Source organism: Elaeis guineensis, chromosome 4, assembly GCF_000442705.2.
Source record: "Elaeis guineensis isolate ETL-2024a chromosome 4, EG11, whole genome shotgun sequence".
NCBI lineage: Eukaryota > Viridiplantae > Streptophyta > Magnoliopsida > Arecales > Arecaceae > Elaeis > Elaeis guineensis.
The window spans coordinates 51,086,109-51,105,904 of record NC_025996.2 but is presented as its reverse complement, the minus strand read 5'-3'; positions in this window follow the sequence as shown (position 1 = coordinate 51,105,904).

Below are 19,796 nucleotides of genomic sequence, written 5' to 3'. Positions count from 1 at the left end.
TCAATTGGTTGGTCTCCTTTAGAAATTATTACCAAGATTGAAGTCATCAACAGCCTTGGCAATTTATTTAATATGCAGCAGCAGAGCTGTTATCACCATTGACATCCCTTATCATTGGACCACTGACATTGAATCACCTATCAGTAGTCTTTAGATCACACCAGCTGCAAAGTTACTCTTCCACATACCAAGTTCTTCAGGATTGAACAAGACCAAGCTTTTTGAGACCAGCTAACAGTACTCTTCCACTACAATCTCTTATTATGAAACCAATACCGGCACTGCGAATGATGCCAAGAGGTGGGGAAATCTGAGTCACACAATTGAGGGGAGTAAGGGGCTTGCACAGCTAGAGGATCCCCATGTTTTGTGGCAAAGGTTATTGATCGAAAAAATAGTAGCGTTCACGCACTCAAATGCTAGCTGGAGTGCCATCTCCACCATGAACGACTGACTGAATTTTTAGATGGAAGGACACTTACATTCCCTTCCATTAGACAGCATCCAACCCATATACATGATAATAGATTATCAATCAGTGACCAAGTGGCTGGATAAGTGCATGGTCCTTGAAGGCTTGAAATATCCAACTCATGATCAAGTATAATTACAAGACCCTCCTGATGCAATTCTGAAATAAACAGTGAAACGTTACATGATGCCTTCTTCCCTGTCGAAACAGTGATTACAACATAAATTTTGATTGTCTATGAGACCTCTTGGAGAAAGAAGGAACTTGCATTCTATATTCTATTCCATATCAGAGACTTTCATGCCAGATCTGCAATTATCAACATCAATAACAAAGCTATGGATAATTTCTCCATCTCCCAGAGTCCATCTAAAATGTGTTTGATGACCTTAAAAGTCTCTGTTGTAGCTTTCCAGATAGCAGAAGACTGTTTACCAACTCTAGGCATTTCAATCACCATTGAATCAATGTTCTGCAGCTTTGCCAAGGAGTATCGTGCACCTAGATTCTCATCGGCTGGCCAAGTTAATATTATCATCACATCGCGCACAATGGCTGCGACTTGCTTTGGAAGGAAAATGCTAAAGATCACCAGCTAGTGCTCGATTCACTAGCCGTGATGTGGAAATCCACGATGGGCTTAGCAATAGGCGGAGCCCGATTAATGGATGCAAGGAAAAGGATGAATGGTTATAATCACATGTGAGGAAGAATTGATGGATATAATCTCATTTGATACTCGTAAGTAAATTTCTAATATCTATTTATCTGATAATGAATAAATTAAAAGGGAAATTGAATATTTAGATTGTTTTTTAACAATATTTTCAATCTTTTTTTTAATATTGAACGGACATGCTTATGAGTTGATAAATGCATATGGTGTCCATGAGACAGGATTAAAGCATTTGAAAATTCCGAAAACCATAAGAGGCATAAAAGTTGTCTGAATCTGCCAAACTGAACACAAAGTAGGATGTTTTGACGGAACTTTGATAAGGAAATGAAGACAAATTTTTGGAGGGCATATGTGCAGAAGTATCTACCATCAATTGCAAATCTCCCTGCATAATATAATGATAAGTTCCTAGAGAAGAAGACCAGCATTGTTAAAGGTGTCAGCCCCAATATGTGGCAAGCGAAATATTTGTGCACTGCGGGCAGTGTAGAAAATTCATTATGGAGTGCACCATCTCGTCGTTGGTTCATGTATCATCACTTTTCAATACGTATTTAATGTCTGCAGATCAATTTTTTATTTAAAAATTTTGTATGATGAAAATTTCTGTCTTTTTGAAAAATTATGACATTCTATATTGATATTATCACATCCTATATATATAATATGTACAGGATGCTATAATTTTTTTTAAAAATGGAAGTATTTTCGTCATTCAAAATTTTCAAAATTTTAAGTGGTTGGACAACAACGCCTTCTCATATTATGATATCTTAGGTTATATTATGACATCTTCGGTTATATTATGCCACAAATGTCATAAATTTTTTCAAAATAAGGAATATCTTGTCATACAAAAGTTTTAAATAAAAAAATGATTATAGACATTAAATGTGGCTGGAAAGTGATGACTATATGGACTAATCAGATGAGATGATGCACTCCATATCAAATTTTCTACACTACCTATGGGGCACAAAGAATTCTCGTGTGGGTAGTCATACACTATTGCACGTTCGTCGGCCTGCCCAATTCTGATAGCCAACAAGCGAGCCCTTAAATTCGAGCCCATGACTCCATCAAGCAATGGGAATTAAAAGTAAACAAAAATAAATAAATAAATAAAAAGAAGATTTTATTTCAATCTGGTTTGACGTAGGGGGCTCCATCTCCATTCCATCCGCTATAAAAAACAATGCGTCTCAAATAAGGCACCAAGATGCTCGAATTGAAGGGGAACGATGGCCTCATGGTAAATCTTCAATCTCTATCTTCCCCAAACGCATTCCTCTGATTTGTTTGGGCTAAGGATATTTATTAATCTAATATGCGACTTTGAGAGTTATAATCCTAGGGGCTTTTTGCACCCAAAGAAAAAGGGAAAAGAAAAGAAGAATGGAAGAATCTGGTTCATCTCCTTCTCTCTTCCCCTCTCTCTCTATTTTTCTCTCTCTAGAGTTGCAATTGATGTTATTGAGAGAATATTTCATTTCGATCATTTCTACTAATCTATGCTGAGTTGGATTGGGAATTTAAAAGTGCGTTTGAATCAAGCATATGGGTTGGGATTTTCAGTCTTGCTACGGTGCTTCTTTGTGTGTGTGTATTATTACTAGTGGTTTTTTTCTTATATCGTGCTCTCTTTTCATCATTTTTATATTGCAGTAATATACTAGCTAATTAATATCATGATAGTGGTAATAGTAACATACTAGTCTTACTACCACATCGTAGTAGAAACATCATCTATAATTAATGTGATTTCTATATATTGGTTATGGGAGAATGTGTGCTTTAACATTTGTTCTAAGACAAAATAGTGTTGTAAACTTATGCTCTATAAGCTTAGATTAAGCAATAAAACTAGAATTAATGTATTTACATATTATTTTTAATATATTATATTATTGATTTATTTAATTAAAATATTTATTACTTATTAGACTATCTAGCCCATTATTCTATATTCTATTGTTTTTATATATGGAGAACTAGCTATTTAAAACACTTTACTCATGTTCTTTAATCTTTATGCATGCGGTCTCTTAGTTGCCTATGTTTAATTCCAAGTATACTTATTTTAATTGGCATACCTAAAAAAGTACATAATCTACTTCTTAATAGATTATAACATGGCAAGGTTCCCATACAATGTAAAACTTATCTAGTGAATCTTATACATGACAGCAAACTATTGCAATGTATGAAATAAATAATCTACTTTAAAAAGTTCCTTTCTTACTAACATCTCCCTCTAGAAGGCGCAGAACCAAAAAGATGTACATTTGGAATCCACAATTTAATTATGAATTACCTCATTCATAGTTATCTCAACATATTTGTGCTTCTGCACTTGTCATGTAGTACTTACGATAATAATGTTCTCATCTGTAGTTATTTCTACATATGTGTGCTCTTCACTTATCATGTAGTGTTATGATGACAATATTCTAATTATAATTTCATCTCTCCATCTTGCTTAACTTTATTCTTTTTTCCGTTGAGTTCCAAGGGGCACTCTTTCCATGAAAAAGTTTTTAGATGCAGTATGACCGACTGGTCTTAACTTTCAAATAATATACTAGGACTTATTGCAGATCCATTGTTATTCCTACTAGACTGTATTATTTTGCGTCCATCTATACATCATGGAGGCTGATTGCACTAGAGAAATGCTATCGCTTATGTCAAAGACCTCCCTTGTTAATGCTACCATATGAGGACTCAGCTTGCTGCTTCATTAGTATTTCTAATACGGAGAAATGCAAACTTTTTTAACTCAAGCTTGGCAATAAGTGTTGTGGATCATCTTATGGATGGTTGTTTACATTGGATCATGATTTAGAGATATCTCTCTTGAATCCATTTTCAAGAGTGCGAGTAAAACTCCCTCTACATCCAATGTTGCTTGACATAATTTCACCAAAAAAATGAGTTTGGAGAGAAGTCGGGCATATGGAAGTATAACATAATCCACAAGGTGATGCTATCCAATGATCCTATTTCAAATCTTAATTTTCTATCATGGCCATCGTCTCAATCAATGATGAATGCACCTTCTATAGGTGAGGTGACAAAATATGGACTTCTTTCAGGGACTGGTATAAATACTATAGAAACTTCTACAGCAGCAATCTATGATGGAGAAATTTATGGTCTCTGCACTAGCACCATTGGCATGGTATTTAATGTTAACACTCTTTCCATGATACATCTGTTTTCGATATTTCACTTGGTAGAGAAAAATTGAGAGAAGAAAGTATATTTTTTTATCGAAATAATGTCAATTTAAAAAAAAAATAAAATAATGTCTTTTCAAAATTATTTATGAAAATACTGTTTAAAATAAAGTCGCCCTATAATTGGCGATTTTTTATGCTGTCTCATCAATCTTACCATCAGCTGGGAAATAAGTGGCTACAGAATTATCCTACCACAGGGCACTTATATTGGTCATCTTATTTTAGGACGATCTATGATAGGACGTCTTTGAAATGTCCTTCACACTCCTTTTTGTTCCAGCTTATGGCAAAGCGATGACTTGGCATGGATCGATCTCAATGGTACTACAAACTATATGGATGGATCCTGCTGCCCTACAAACAAAACAGAAAGCTTATTTTCATAGGTATAGCAAAGGTTGACTCATAGGTCGCCCTTCGGCACAAGGATCGTCCCATGAATCATCTCTTTTTGCATGCCAGCTTTAAAACATTCGTGCTAATGCCCCATCCAAAAAGGGACGACCTAGTGGTCGCCTTTTATATTCAAAACTAATTTTCTCTCAATTTTAATTTTCAAAATTTTTGAAAAATATTGTTTGCATCTCCAACTTGATGAATTTATAATTTAATCTTCTCCAAACATCTTTATCTATTCAAAAATTCTTGACTTTTCAGAGATATAAATTCAAACTTCTCCAACTATGTTTATAATTAACATAGCAGGATATCTTAGAAATGATGAATAATCCTAAATTCCAACCATATAATCTGTATCAAGCTCAACAATTAATTTTTTGTATAACTAACAAAAATTCTAACATGTGCATTCAGATTAAAAAAAATTGTAATATTAATTTTAAAATATGTACAAGTATTATAAAATTTGTTGGCAAAAAAAATATGTACAAGTATCATAACTATCGAGAGGTATATATATCAAGATACTGGAGGCTCCTTCACATCTGTCTCTTATAAATGCGTGTCACCTCTAGCCACTATTGTGATGGCTCAGGCATGATATTGATCAATGGGGAGGGAGGTGTTGGCATGCTCGGTCTATCAACATATGTCTGACGTCCATCTCGAAAAACTCTCAGTCGACCCCTGCTTGTAGCCCTCCCATGCATACGATCGATGTACTGCTCATTGGGTTGATAAAATGTATCTCCTAGCTTGCATATCTTCTGTGATATAGATGCATCATCTACGGAGAGGTCGAAGTCTGAGAAGTCAAGATATGAGGTGACTGGGCATATGATGAGATACTTGGATCATCTGTTGATGGCATAGTGTGAAGTCGTCTATCCTCAGAGACGACTCGCATAGTATCGACAAAACCGTCTATAACATCGACAGGTGCTCAATTTTTGCATCCAACAATGACCGAATGGAAATCACTCTTTTTAGGTGGTATAGCGATGTGATCCTCTGAAACTATTAGTATGAAAAGAAAAATAAATATTATTCATAAGTATAACAATAACCATATAACAAAATAAGATAAAAATAAAATATACTTACCACAATATCCATCACGCTGTCCGAAGGACGAACCTCATCTTGGGCCGCTCGCTCATTAATGGTGAGATAAATCGCTTAGTGATGCTCCTGTACCACTTCAAATATGGATCATAACAATCCATTATGAGGAGCATGAGTGGGCCAGCCACAATTAAATTCTTTCGTTGCTCCCATGCATCAGTATGCTCTGATGCTCTCGAACCCAATCATGATGATGCCGCCCTCATCGATCCAAACTGTGGAGATCATCACAAGTGTCACATGGTAGAGGGATGTCTTGATGCATGCCAAACTGTCGCATCACATGCTTCGAACAATAGATCTCTACACTATTGAAGCAAATGAGAGGTGCGTGTGTTTTTCATACATGTTGATCTAAGCGACATACCTTCGGCAATGCGGTCAATATCTTCGATGTGTAAGGCATCTACACCATTTGATCGTCGTGCTGCTGGTCAAGTTGATTCCTATAATATATAACTATATGTGGTACCGAATTGCTAGTACCAGTCAGTCGAGTTCTCCATCTATCCAAAATAAAATCAACATGTTATTGTGTGAAGCAACACAAATGATACATAGGATAGTTTCATAATTTTTTTTTCAAATATTTACACGACATGATTATATAATCAAAATATTTTAAAAGAAACAAAAATAATACATAAAGATAGTCTACATAATATGAACAAATACATAAATCAGTGTTGTTGGAGGTATCTGCATCGGTTGTGTCCTATCTTCTTGCACAATTCACACCATACAATATTTTGACATTCTATTGTGTTCATATCATTTCGGATCCTCCTCAATTGTGAATGCTCATTTTCATATCGTCTTATGGACGGGTGCAGTATAAGTCTAGCTGCAGTCGATTAGGTCAATAATGAGGACTCTCTGGGGGATGAAAGATAGGTACATATGACAGTTTATAATATGTAATAGTATAATAATATCAATGAATTACTTCAGTCCAAGTTCTTACTGACATATACAGCGAACAAATGGGAGCACAAATAGTGCGGTAACTGCCACTTTCGATATGTGCATGTGCATGCTTCTAAGTCAACTGTTTGTATAGAATCAAGTTTATCGGAGCTATAATATCTTTTCTTAGTCAAATCTCATATAAATTCGGTTGATTATTGTATTTAACCACACCATATTCTCTAGACTTCAGCAGGCATCTATTTAGCTTTCATCCAATCTTATTTGTGAACATCTTGCTGGCCTTCCTTTTTCGTGCTGCTATTACACATCTGACACTAAACTACTTCGACAGGCATTTGAAAAAAAGACGAACAAGAGCGGTAATTGACAATGATCAAGCTCTCTTCAACATCATATGAACATATATTTACTAGGAGGAAGTATTTAACATTGAGATTATGATTGGGATCAAATTCTTTACACAGGTTGAAAAAAAGAATAAGCTAAGATTTTCAAAACAACCAAGACCAATCATTGAGTCTCTAAGTTTGAAAGGTAGACCTAGTGCAAGTCTTACACTATGGATTTTCAAAAATCTAATGCAAGTCTCACATCATGGATTTGGTATCATTCATATTATCATGAGGACAGAACCCATAATTTGCAAATTTTTGTCGATAAAGAAGAATCCTTTCGATCAAAAATCTCCAAACCCTAAAACTGTGTCATGCTTCTAGCAAGGTTAAGCTCTCAAAACCTCAAGGAACCAACTCACACCAAATGCCTTGAGAGAAAACACCAACCGAAACCTAATGAACCCTTCTGATCTCCCTCAAGAGCTCCCTTCCCCATATATCTCCAAAAAAAAGGATGAAATAACAAGAATAAGAAGCAAAAAGAACAAAATAAATGATCAATCTATGTGGATAAAGGTCTTACCTTCTAATCCATCGATGGAGAGGAGTTGAGGGAGCCCACCCACGGATGGGAGATGGGGGAGCTAAGGGAGAGGGAGAGAGATAGAGAGAGGGAGAGACTAAGCATCCTTCCGTCCGCACGAGAGAGAGAGAAAGAGGAGTTGAGACTCGATCACAGAGGTTCAAGATCGTAAGGTTTTGGAGAAAGAAACAAAGAGCGAGGAGCTTTAAGGACCGACATTCTCGAGTTTTAGGGGCACAGGGTGTCTCAGTGAATTGTTCTACCATAAGATGACTTATTAAGTTATCCTATGGTAAGATGACTCATAGAGTTGCCTTATGGTAAAAATAACTTATATAGTCATTCTACCATAGGGCAATTTTGTACTAGCCACGCTGTCCCCCATATCCCCTCAGCTGGCGTTGCATGGCTGAGTCAACATAAAAAGTCATCTTATGATAGAACGACTTTGTCTGCAGATATTAATTTCATAAATAGTTTGGAAAGAGCATTATTTTGATAATTTATTTTAAATGGACATTATTTTGGTGAAAATGCTAATAAAGTATGTTATAAAGTTGTAGAAGATATAATATATGTCTTAAGTTGTTGGAGAGTAATTCTTCATGATGAAGATGGACAAGAATGGCTCCAACATAATAGTAAGGATGATGATAGTGAGGAGGAGGATAACGAGGACAAAAACTTTGAGATAAATGATGATGAAAAAGTAATCCTTGATGTGGGACCTTTTTATAGAATAGTCAGATTTGGCATTTATAAACTAGAACAAGAAAAATCAAGGTACAAATGCATTGAGGTAAAAAGCTCAAATTTGGCTGTGAAGGAATAGCTTGGTCTTTGAAGTCGAGGTTGTATTGGCATATTGAGTGCTGGAGAATGTCTATTGCTTAGTTGAGGGGTACAGTTGTTTTGATACTACTAGTCCAACCCTTGTCACCCTGAGTTCCTGGGACTTTCCTACTGTGCCAACAATAACCCATAGCGCTTTTTTGATTTTTTGGGAGTCTCCTTAGAATTTATCAAGATCAATTTTGATGGTAGTGTTAAAAATGTCAGAGATAGTGCAGACGATGTCATTCAAGACCCGAATATCAGACTATTGGCTGTGAGGTGCTCACATTTTTTTGAGCCGTCCGTTCCCGCGAGACAAGAGTCATGGGTGGAGAGGATCTTCGTTCAGGGTGATTCTACCACAATCATTGATTGGATTCAGGATAAAGTAAAGCATCTAGAGTTCATCCGCTCCTCCACGACATCTGGAGATCCCTTTATCATTCCAGTACGATGTTTGTTCGGCATATCTTTCGAGAAGCAAACACACACTGAAGACTAGACCTGGCATCAAGACGATGATTACTCTAAGCACTATAAAATATTTTATATTTTGACTTCTTGGATTGTACTCAGAGTGGTGTGATCACCCACTTGGATCAAAAAAAAAGCTTGGGGAATTGAGTTTTATTCTTGAGTCATGGTCATTCTTTCTCCATCTGTGCATCTGACTCTCATAAATGTAAGGCAAATTGCACCTATTTTTGGATGACAACTTCTATTACTGTATGAAAATAATTCTTAGGTGGAGCAATATAGGTATATTCAACATGGTGGCATTGTGCTTCTTCCTGTTGCTCCCCCTTGGTTGACTCCAAGCTGTCTGGCTTGCACAATAATTACATTGAATGGGTGTTTGTTTCGATATTTATTGAGTCCTATATTTTTGAGTTTTTTTAGTATCATGAATGATTGTGTTGTTTGGATATTAAAAGACTTGCAAGTTCACATATTTGGCTTCTTCAGTGATTACATTTTTCTTGATTACAATTTTTTGTCTTATTTGACCATCATTAGTAACTATGTGTAAATTTCTGAATATGATAATGTATAGAAGTCCTTATGAGTTGTGTAAATAGCAAGAGGTAGAATCCCTTTGAAATGGGCACTCTTTACTTTCAAGTGATTGCAAGAACGATACGGACGCGATGCATGGGGTGACGATGTAGATGAAAATATAATTTTATGGAATAGAAGAACAAGAAGTTGAAAAATTAATAGTATCGCATCTTCAAAATTTTGGTGGGTATGCGAGAACTATCATAGAAAGAAGAAGACAAAACATAGTCTTTCAACGACCATACCAATAGTTTCACCAGCAATTATGGCTACTAGATGTTTCTTTTTGGACATTTTTTTTAAAAAAAAAATCTCATTTACTTAGGGGGAAAATGTCATGAAGGAAATATTTTTTTTTTTCTTGTGCAAGTGGAGTTCCCAAAAGAAATAAAAAGCAGAAAATTTTGAAGTGAAATTGTTTGCTTGTTAATAAGTTTTTCTTTTAAAATGAATAATTATTCGGAGTCCCAACTAAAAATCTAATTTACAAAATATTGTATCAGCACACAATCATTCCAACCCAACATTCTATTTTGGCTTGCAGTCTTATTTGGCACTTTCCTATATTTAGCAAGTCAACACATATTCATATTTGGCTGGCACTCCTATTTGGTCTTTCTCCTTGTTTAGCTATTCTACATTTGGTTTCTCTTTACTTAGTATGTAATCGAGATATTCCTTCTTCTTGTAATTGCTACAATAGTTAGACCTTGTAATCTATATATACTCCTATTGGAGAACAATAAAATGTAAGAATCAAAAATTATCCTCAATAAAGATATTACCTTCTTTATGGTATCAGAGCCATTGAAGCTCCAACGAGCATCTCTTCTTCTTCCTCCTTCTGTGCTCTCTCATGGCCACCAGTTCATCTATCTCCACCTCCTCCAATCCCTCTTCTCCTCCTCCACCCAACACAACGACCCCTCTTTCCAACCCAACATTCTATTTTGGCTTGCAGTCTTATTTGGCTCTTTCCTATGTTTAGCAAGTCAATACATATTCATATTTGGCTGGCACTCCTATTTGGTCTTTCTCCTTGTTTAGCTATTCTACATTTGGTTTCTCTTTACTTAGTATGTAATCGTGATATTCCTTCTTCTTGTAATTGCTACAATAGCTAGACCTTGTAATCTATATATACTCCTATTGGAGAACAATGAAATGTAAGAATCAGAAATTATCCTCAATAAAGATATTACTTTCTTTATGGTATCAGAGCCATTGAAGCTCCAACGAGCATCTCTTCTTCTTCCTCCTTCTGTGCTCTCTCATGGCCATCAGTTCATCTATCTCCACCTCCTCCAATCCCTCTTCTCCTCCACCCAACACAACGACCCCTCTCACCTTTCCATCGGCACAGCATTTTCTATCTATCTTGCAGGGAGCTAGTTGTAGGGGAAGGCGTAGGAAGGGAAGATTTTGCTGATGAGGAGAGGTCAGTAAGTAATCTGGTCCGAACAGGTGCAGAGTCATTAATGCTAAAGGGGCTTGGAGTGGGATCGGTCATAGGAGAAGGTGTTGAGGCAGACCGAGAAAAGGGGGATGCAGCCGATGATGAGTTGGACAGACGATGCAAAGGAGAATGTGGAATTGATGGAAGAACAGATGGTAGTGGGGTGGCCTCTTGTAGAGGGTGAAGTAATGTAACGCCCCAAGGTGGGGAAGAGGGAGATGATGGTGGTGGACAAGTTAATGAAGACTGAGATTGAAAAGGAAAGGTAGATTCGTCGAAGCGAACGTGCCTAGCGATATATGTACGATTTGTTTTTAAATCGAGACATCGATAGGCACTATGAGAGGGACTATAGCCGAGAAACACACACGGTTAAGACCGATACTCCATTTTATGCCGATTGTAAGGACGAAGAAGAGGATAGCAAAGACACCCAAAAATTCGTAGGAAGGCATAGGATGGTGGTTTGTTGTGAATGAGTTCGAAGGGGGATACATCACTAGAGACTTTAGATGGCATCCTATTAATGAGAAAAACAGCCGTTTCAAAGGCATAGTGCCAGTATGACATGGGCACGGATCCATGAGCAAGAAGGGATAGGCCGGTTTTCATAATATGACGGTGATGATGTTCGACAGCCCCTTGTTGCTCATGGGTGTGAGGAGCAGCAACACGATGGGTAATGCCAATTTTATGAAAAAATTGAGGAAGAGAGCGAAATTCTCCTTCCCAGTCAGTTTGGATTGATTTAATAGTACGAGAGAAATGCCGTTCAACCAAGGCTTGAAATTGTAAGAAAGTAGAGAATACATCAGATTTGTGCATTAATGGATAAAACCAAATATATTTACTTTGATCATCAACAAAAATTATGTAGTAGCGGTGTCCTAACAAAGATGGAGTAGGGGAAGGACCCCAAACATCACTATAAATAAGATCTAATGAAAACTGACTGCGACGATGGGACGGAGGTAAATGCAACTTACTAGACTTGCCTAATTGACATGAGGGACAAAGGGAACGAAGATGTGCAGACTTGCAGGGTAGATTATTAGTCTTCACCATGGAGCGAAGCAAGCGATAATGGGGATGGCCCAAACGGTTGTGCCAGCCATCAAGAGTGGTGCTCTCGGCTACGTGAACAGATGCAGACAACGGAGAAGGGCTGGAATGGAGAGTGTATAATCTTCCTTTACTCGGTCCGGATAACACTATGGTCTTTGTAGTTCGATCCTTCACAAGAAAATGAGAGGGGTGAAATTCAAAAAAGACATTGTTATCTTTTGCAAACTGTTATACGAAAAGTAAATTTTTAGAAATAGAAGGAACGTGTAAGATGTTAGATAACTGAAAAGAAAGAGAAGAGTAGGGAGAGGAAAAAGAACCATGACCAATATGTGATATATGTAATCCCTTACCATTGCTTACATGCACTTGATCAGGACCAGTGTACTCATCATAGGAGGACATAGAATGAATGTCAGGAGTGATATGGTGAGATGCTCCTGTATCTGGGTACCAAGTGAGGGCAGTGGAGGGGTGAGGGGTAGGGAGAAGTGGTGGATTAGGGTGATGTTGAGATGGATTTGGATTTGGATTTGGATATGGTGAATATGAGAAATTGGCATTGGGTTGTGGAGAGAAAAAGTGTGGATATGGTTGCTGAGGGCGATAGAAGCAGGTGGCATTAGAGTGGTTGTTACGATTGCAAAACGAACACCATTGAGAACCACGGCCATCAGGTGGACCAAAACGACCACGACCTCGACCAAACTTGCCACGTCCTCCACGACCTCTAGTAAAGCCACGGCCAATAGAGGGCCTAGGGTCATTAGAAGAATGAACAAACCGTTGAGCAGTATTGACGATAGGATTGGTAGGAGTGGCATCAACAACAGTTAATTTTCTAAATGCCCGCATGCTTTCATGGCTAAGTAACAGCCCATGAAGTTCAGTGTATGTCGGAGGGGTGTATCGGTTGAGAATGCCAGGGACTGCATCTTGTAGATCATCACATAGAGCACGCAATACATGAAGATTAAATTCGGTTGGCTTGAGGGCATTACCAGAGACAGCAAGTTCATCAGCCACAGCTTTGGCACGTCGGAGCAGAGAGGTGACGGTCTCATCTGATTTTTGACGTAGATTCTGCAACTCTAGATGCAGAGACATGAGCCTGGTAGGAGATGCTGAACCAAAGGCTTCATGAAGAGTGGTCCAGCACTCAAAACTAGTCTCTTTGTCAAGAAGAAGAGGAACCAAATCTTCAGATAATGAAGCAACAAGAAGGCTTACGAGTTGGGCATCTTGTTGTTGCCAAGCAGTAGCGGCAATCGGATCGGTGGGCTGTGGGTGAGAGCCATCAAGGTATCCAAACAGGCCTTGACCCTTTAAGAAGGGAGTAATTTGCTTTCTCCAGATCAAAAAATTGGATGCATTTAATTTGATAGATAGAAAATGCTGTGCCGATGGAAAGGTGAGAGGGGTCGTTGTGTTGGGTGGAGGAGGAGAAGAGGGATTGGAGGAGGTGGAGATAGATGAACTGGTGGCCATGAGAGAGCACAGAAGGAGGAAGAAGAAGAGATGCTCGTTGGAGCTTCAATGGCTCTGATACCATAAAGAAGGTAATATCTTTATTGAGGATAATTTTTAATTCTTACATTTCATTCTTCTCCAATAGGAGTATATATAGATTACAAGGTCTAGCTATTGTAGCAATTACAAGAAGAAAGAATATCTCGATTACATACTAAGTAAAGAGAAACCAAATGTAGAATAGCTAAACAAGGAGAAAGACCAAATAGGAGTGCCAGCCAAATATGAATATGTGTTGACTTGCTAAATATAGGAAAGAGCCAAATAAGACTGCAAACCAAAATAGAATGTTGGGTTGGAATGATTGTGTGCTGATAGTGATGTTTGGGGTCCTTCCCCTACTCCATCTTTGTTAGGACACCGCTACTACATAATTTTTGTTGATGATCAAAGTAAATATATTTGGTTTTATCCATTAATGCGCAAATCTGATGTATTCTCTACTTTCTTACAATTTCAAGCCTTGGTTGAACGGCATTTCTCTCGTACTATTAAATCAATCCAAACTGACTGGGGAGGAGAATTTCGCTCTCTTCCTCAATTTTTTCATAAAATTGGCATTACCCATCGTGTTGCTGCTCCTCACACCCATGAGCAACAAGGGGCTGTCGAACGTCGTCACCGTCATATTACGGAAACCGGCCTATCCCTTCTTGCTCATGGATCCGTGCCCATGTCATACTGGCACTATGCCTTTGAAACGGCTATTTTTCTCATTAATAGGATGCCATCTAAAGTCTCTAGTGATGTATCCCCCTTCGAACTCATTCACAACAAACCACCATCCTATGCCTTCCTACGAATTTTTGGGTGTCTTTGCTATCCTCTTCTTCGTCCTTACAATCGGCATAAAATGGAGTATCGATCTCAACCGTGTGTGTTTCTCGGCTATAGTCCCTCTCATAGTGCCTATCGATGTCTCGATTTAAAAATAAATCGTACATATATCGCTAGGCACGTTCGCTTCGACGAATCTACCTTTCCTTTTCAATCTCAGTCTTCATTAACTTGTCCACCACCATCATCTCCCTCTTCCCCACCTTGGGGTGTTACATTACTTCACCCTCTACAAGAGGCCACCCCACTACCATCTGTTCCTCCACCAATTCCACATTCTCCTTTGCATCGTCTGTCCAACTCATCATCGGCTGCATCCCCCTTTTCTCGGTCTGCCTCAACACCTTCTCCTATGACCGATCCCACTCCAAGCCCCTTTAGCATTAACGACTCTGCACCTGTTCAGACCAGATTACTTACTGACCTCTCCTCATCAGCAAAATCTTCCCTTCCTACGCCTTCCCCTACAACTAGCTCCCTGCAAGACAAAACCTCCCCTGACCCACCTGCCCAACCCACCCGTACACATTCCATGGTACTTCGACCCCGTTCCAACCAGCCATCCGCCCTCACCACCACTATCCTCACCATAGAACCTACTTGCTTTACTCAAGCCTCTAAATACTCTGAGTGGCGTGCTGCAATGACCGAAGAATTTAATGCCTTAATTCGCAATGGTACGTGGTCTCTTGTTCCACGTTCATCTCATCAAAAGAATTTGGTCGGGTGTAAATGGGTGTACAGGATCAAGAGAAAAGCTGATGGGTCTCTCGAGCGTTACAAAGCGCGTCTAGTTGCTAAAGGGTTCCATCAACAACTTGGCCTCGACTACAACGAGACATTCAGTCCGGTTATCAAACCTACCACCATTCGGTCTATTCTAAGTATTGCAATCTCTCAAGGTTGGTCCATCCGGCAATTAGATGTTCATAATGCCTTTTTACATGGCAACCTAACAGAAGAAGTCTACATGTCCCAACCGCCAGGGTTTGAGGATCGCGACCATCCAGATTATGTCTGTCATCTTCATAAATCTTTATATGGGTTAAAACAAGCACCCCGTGCCTGGTTTCACCGTCTCTCCCAATTTCTTCTCCGACTAGGGTTTGTTGCCAGCAAAACTGATCCTTCATTATTTATTTTAAGGATGAGGTCTCATGTCCTCTATGTGCTCATCTATGTTGATGATATTTTGGTAACCAGCAATGACTCCAGTCAGATTTCTCTTCTTCTTCAAAAGCTTGCTAAGGAATTTTCTATTAAGGATCTTGGTGATCTCCATTTTTTCTTAGGAATTGAGATTGTTCGGAACTCTGCTGGATTATTATTATCTCAAAACCGCTACATTAAAGATCTTCTTTTAAAGGTAGGCATGGTTGATTGTAAACCTGTTCAGACCCCAATGGCCATGACAAAGGATTCTGATTCAGGGGGTGCTCCCCATCCGGACCCCACACAGTATCGCTCCATTGTTGGGGCTCTTCAGTATGTTACATTGACACGTCCGGATATTTCCTTTGCAGTGAATAAAGTATGTCAGTTTATGCAGTCTCCTAATACTGATCACTGGATTATGGTCAAACACATCTTACGGTACCTTCAAGCTACAACTGATCATGGGTTACACATTCGCCGATCCACCTCTCGCTCTCTCCAAGCTTTCTCGGATGCAGATTGGGCGGGTAGTGGAATTGATAGGCGTTCCACTGGGGGCTATGCAATCTTTCTCGGTCCCAACCTCATTTCTTGGGCATCTCGTAAACAGAAAACAGTTGCCCGCTCGTCCACAGAGTCTGAATATAAAGCCTTAGCAGATGCATCAGCTGAACTTATCTGGCTTGAGTCATTGTTTCAGAAACTTGGCCATCCCTTACATGGTCCTCCGATTCTATGGTGTGACAATATTGGGGCCACTTATCTGTCGGCCAATTCTGTTTTTCATGCTCGCACGAAGCATGTCGAAATTGATTTTCATTTTGTTCGTGAACGTGTTGCAAGACATCAACTATCTGTTCAGTTCATCTCCACCCAAGATCAGCTTGCCGATATTCTCACCAAGCCCTTGGGTACCTCCCGTTTTAGGTTCCTAAAGGACAAGCTGAAGATTCGTGCTCCCGATTCTTCATCTTGAGGGGGTGTATCAGCACACAATCATTCCAACCCAACATTCTATTTTGGCTTGCAGTCTTATTTGGCTCTTTCCTATGTTTAGCAAGTCAACACATATTCATATTTGGCTGGCACTCCTATTTGGTCTTTCTCCTTGTTTAGCTATTCTACATTTGGTTTCTCTTTACTTAGTATGTAATCGAGATATTCCTTCTTCTTGTAATTGCTACAATAGCTAGACCTTGTAATCTATATATACTCCTATTGGAGAACAATGAAATGTAAGAATCAGAAATTATCCTCAATAAAGATATTACCTTCTTTATATTGAAATTGAATTATTCTTTCCTTTTTTTGCAAAATTCTAGTTTATTCCTTTTTGAAGAATAATAGGGTAAGAAAATTTTGGTTAAAAAAGGAACATGAAAAAAGAAAAAAAATACCGTGCAGAAATAATCACTAACAAAAATAATTTTAATTCTGAAAATCCTACATCACTAATATTTTCCTCTTGGAGAACTCATCATAATAATTTAATGTAAACATTATTTACCGCATTCATACAAGAAAAGGAAAATTTTTTCTGTATATTTTTTGATCCACGCCCATAAAAAAGTTCATGCCAAAAAAACGACAAAGAAATTTATTTAATTTTTATGTGAACATTTAACCAAATCCTTTTCAAAGAGTCCCAGAATTATAAAAATTTTGGCTAACATGGAACATGCAAAAGGGAAAAAATAGCACATGCATAAAATTTATTACTAACAAAAAATTTTGAATTCAACATTTCTTTTTTTTGTGTGAAAATGTAGTTTATTCTTTTTCGAAGTGTCCTAGAATAAAGAAACTTTTGTTAAAAAAGGAATGTTCAGAAAGAAAAAAAATATCACATGCACCAAAATTGTTACTAACAAAAAAGTTTGAATTCTCCATAAAAAGAAAAATCCTATTCAAATTATTCAAAATATGTCCCTACTTAGACTCTAACAATAATTTATGTAAATATTATTTGTATTATTTAGAAAATTTTTTTTTTTCTTCTTAGGACCTTTTTGAATGGTTGAGCCTAAAATCCTATGGGATTTGTGGCTCAATCATAAAAAATATTAAATTATAAGCAAACCAGGCCTTATATATAAGTATCTAGATCATTTTTTTCTCTTTAAAGGATTTGGGCCAATTCATTCAAAAAGTAGTTCTGATACTTAATAAACAAATAGTCTGGCCTATAGTCTATTATTTTTTATATTTGGGCCATGTATCTCATATTTTAGATCCAACCATCCAAACAGATTTTTGATATTTTTTTTCATGCCCACAAAAAAAATCATTGACAAAAAATTTGAATTCAATTTTTTAGTTTTTTTCTTTTTCCCAATAAAATCTAATTTATTCCTTTTCGAAGGGTCCATAACAAAAAAAGATTGTTAAAAATTGAATGTTATCGCTATAAAATAATTTAAATTCTAGAAAAGAAGAAAAATCCTACATCACTCATATTTTCCTCCCAGACAGTGCTTCATAATAATTTTATATAAATATAATTTACCATATTAAGAAAGGAAAAATTCATTCATTATATTTTGCTCCATACCCACAAAAATAAATTCATTTACAAAATAAAATTGAATTCAAAATTTATTTAGTTATCCTTCTTTTTGTGAAAATCTAAATTATTCCTTTTTGAAGTCCCAAAATAAAAAAGATCTTGTTAAAAAGGGAACATCTAAAAGGAAAGAAAATACTATGTGCACAAAAATTACTACTAACAAAAAAAAAATTCAAGTTCAACCTAGGATGTAAATGGGTCGGATTGACCCATGAGCTGATCCCATCTGACTTGCTTCGATATGATCCAAACCACTTTAAAAGACCTTCAGGGTCGGGTCAACTCTAAAATTGAACTTATTCTATTTTTTAGATTAGATATGATTTTATTGAATTCTGATCTGACTCGACCTAATCGATTTGATTTCTAGGATAATTTTGGATCTTCTATTTTATGACTTGACTTAATCCAAACCTAGTATACCATTAGCATTGAATTTGTTGGAGCCCTAAATCATAATTTCAGACTAAAAATGGCAATAGAACGAGTATGGGTTGCGTCGATCCTTATCTGTACTCACCCTATAAGCAAAATTCTCATATCTATATCTGCTTTATATCCATCTCGAATCAGGTTAGACCAAATAGAGATGCGGATCAGATCGAGTCAGATCGAATGTATATAGATAATATAAAATTATTATAATTTTAAAAGGAAGATATATATTAAGGTTATGTCAGGTTAGGTTCGGATCGGGACATATCATTATTCATACACAATCTGAACATGCTTTGGATATATTTTTTTGAATCCATATCTGTCTCAGGTTTCAATTGAGTTGGATAACATCCGTCCTATTTGGGTCGGGTTGTGTCAGGCATTCGGTGGGTCAGCTAGAACTGCTATATCTATTTAAGACTTGTATAAATAATATGTTTAACATAAAAATAGATTTAAAATTATTTTTATATCTTAATTTATTTTGAGAGTAATATTATTTATTATCTATTTTATATAATTAATGATAATTTATTGTATGGTAATTAAAATATAATTAGCTACATTTATCTAGACTCAACCTAAATACATGGATCTGACCTAGCTTGAATGACCTATTGGGTTAAATTTTTGCTGTGGACCTAACCGACCTAATCTTCTATTGGGTTGGATCTAGATCCAAGATTAGAACCCAATCAAAAAATTGAATCAGGTTAGGGTTACTCATGATCCGATCTGATCCAACCCATTTGCATCCTAAGTTCAACATTTCTTTTTCTATGAAAATATAATTTATTCTTTGAAAAGTCCTAGATTGAAAAAATTTTTAAAAAAGAAGAAAAAACAATGTGCATAAAAATTATCATTACCAAAAAAAAAAAATCGAATCCTATGACAAAGAAAAATACTATGTCGCTAATATTTTCCTCCTAGGACTCTTCAAAATAATTCTATGTAAATACTATTTATGGAACTAAGAAAAAGAAAAATTCCTTCATAGTATTTTTTTCTTACTTGGGAAAATATTCATGCACCACAAGAATTTAAAATTTGAATTCAATTTTTTTTTATTTTTCCCTTTTTACACAAAA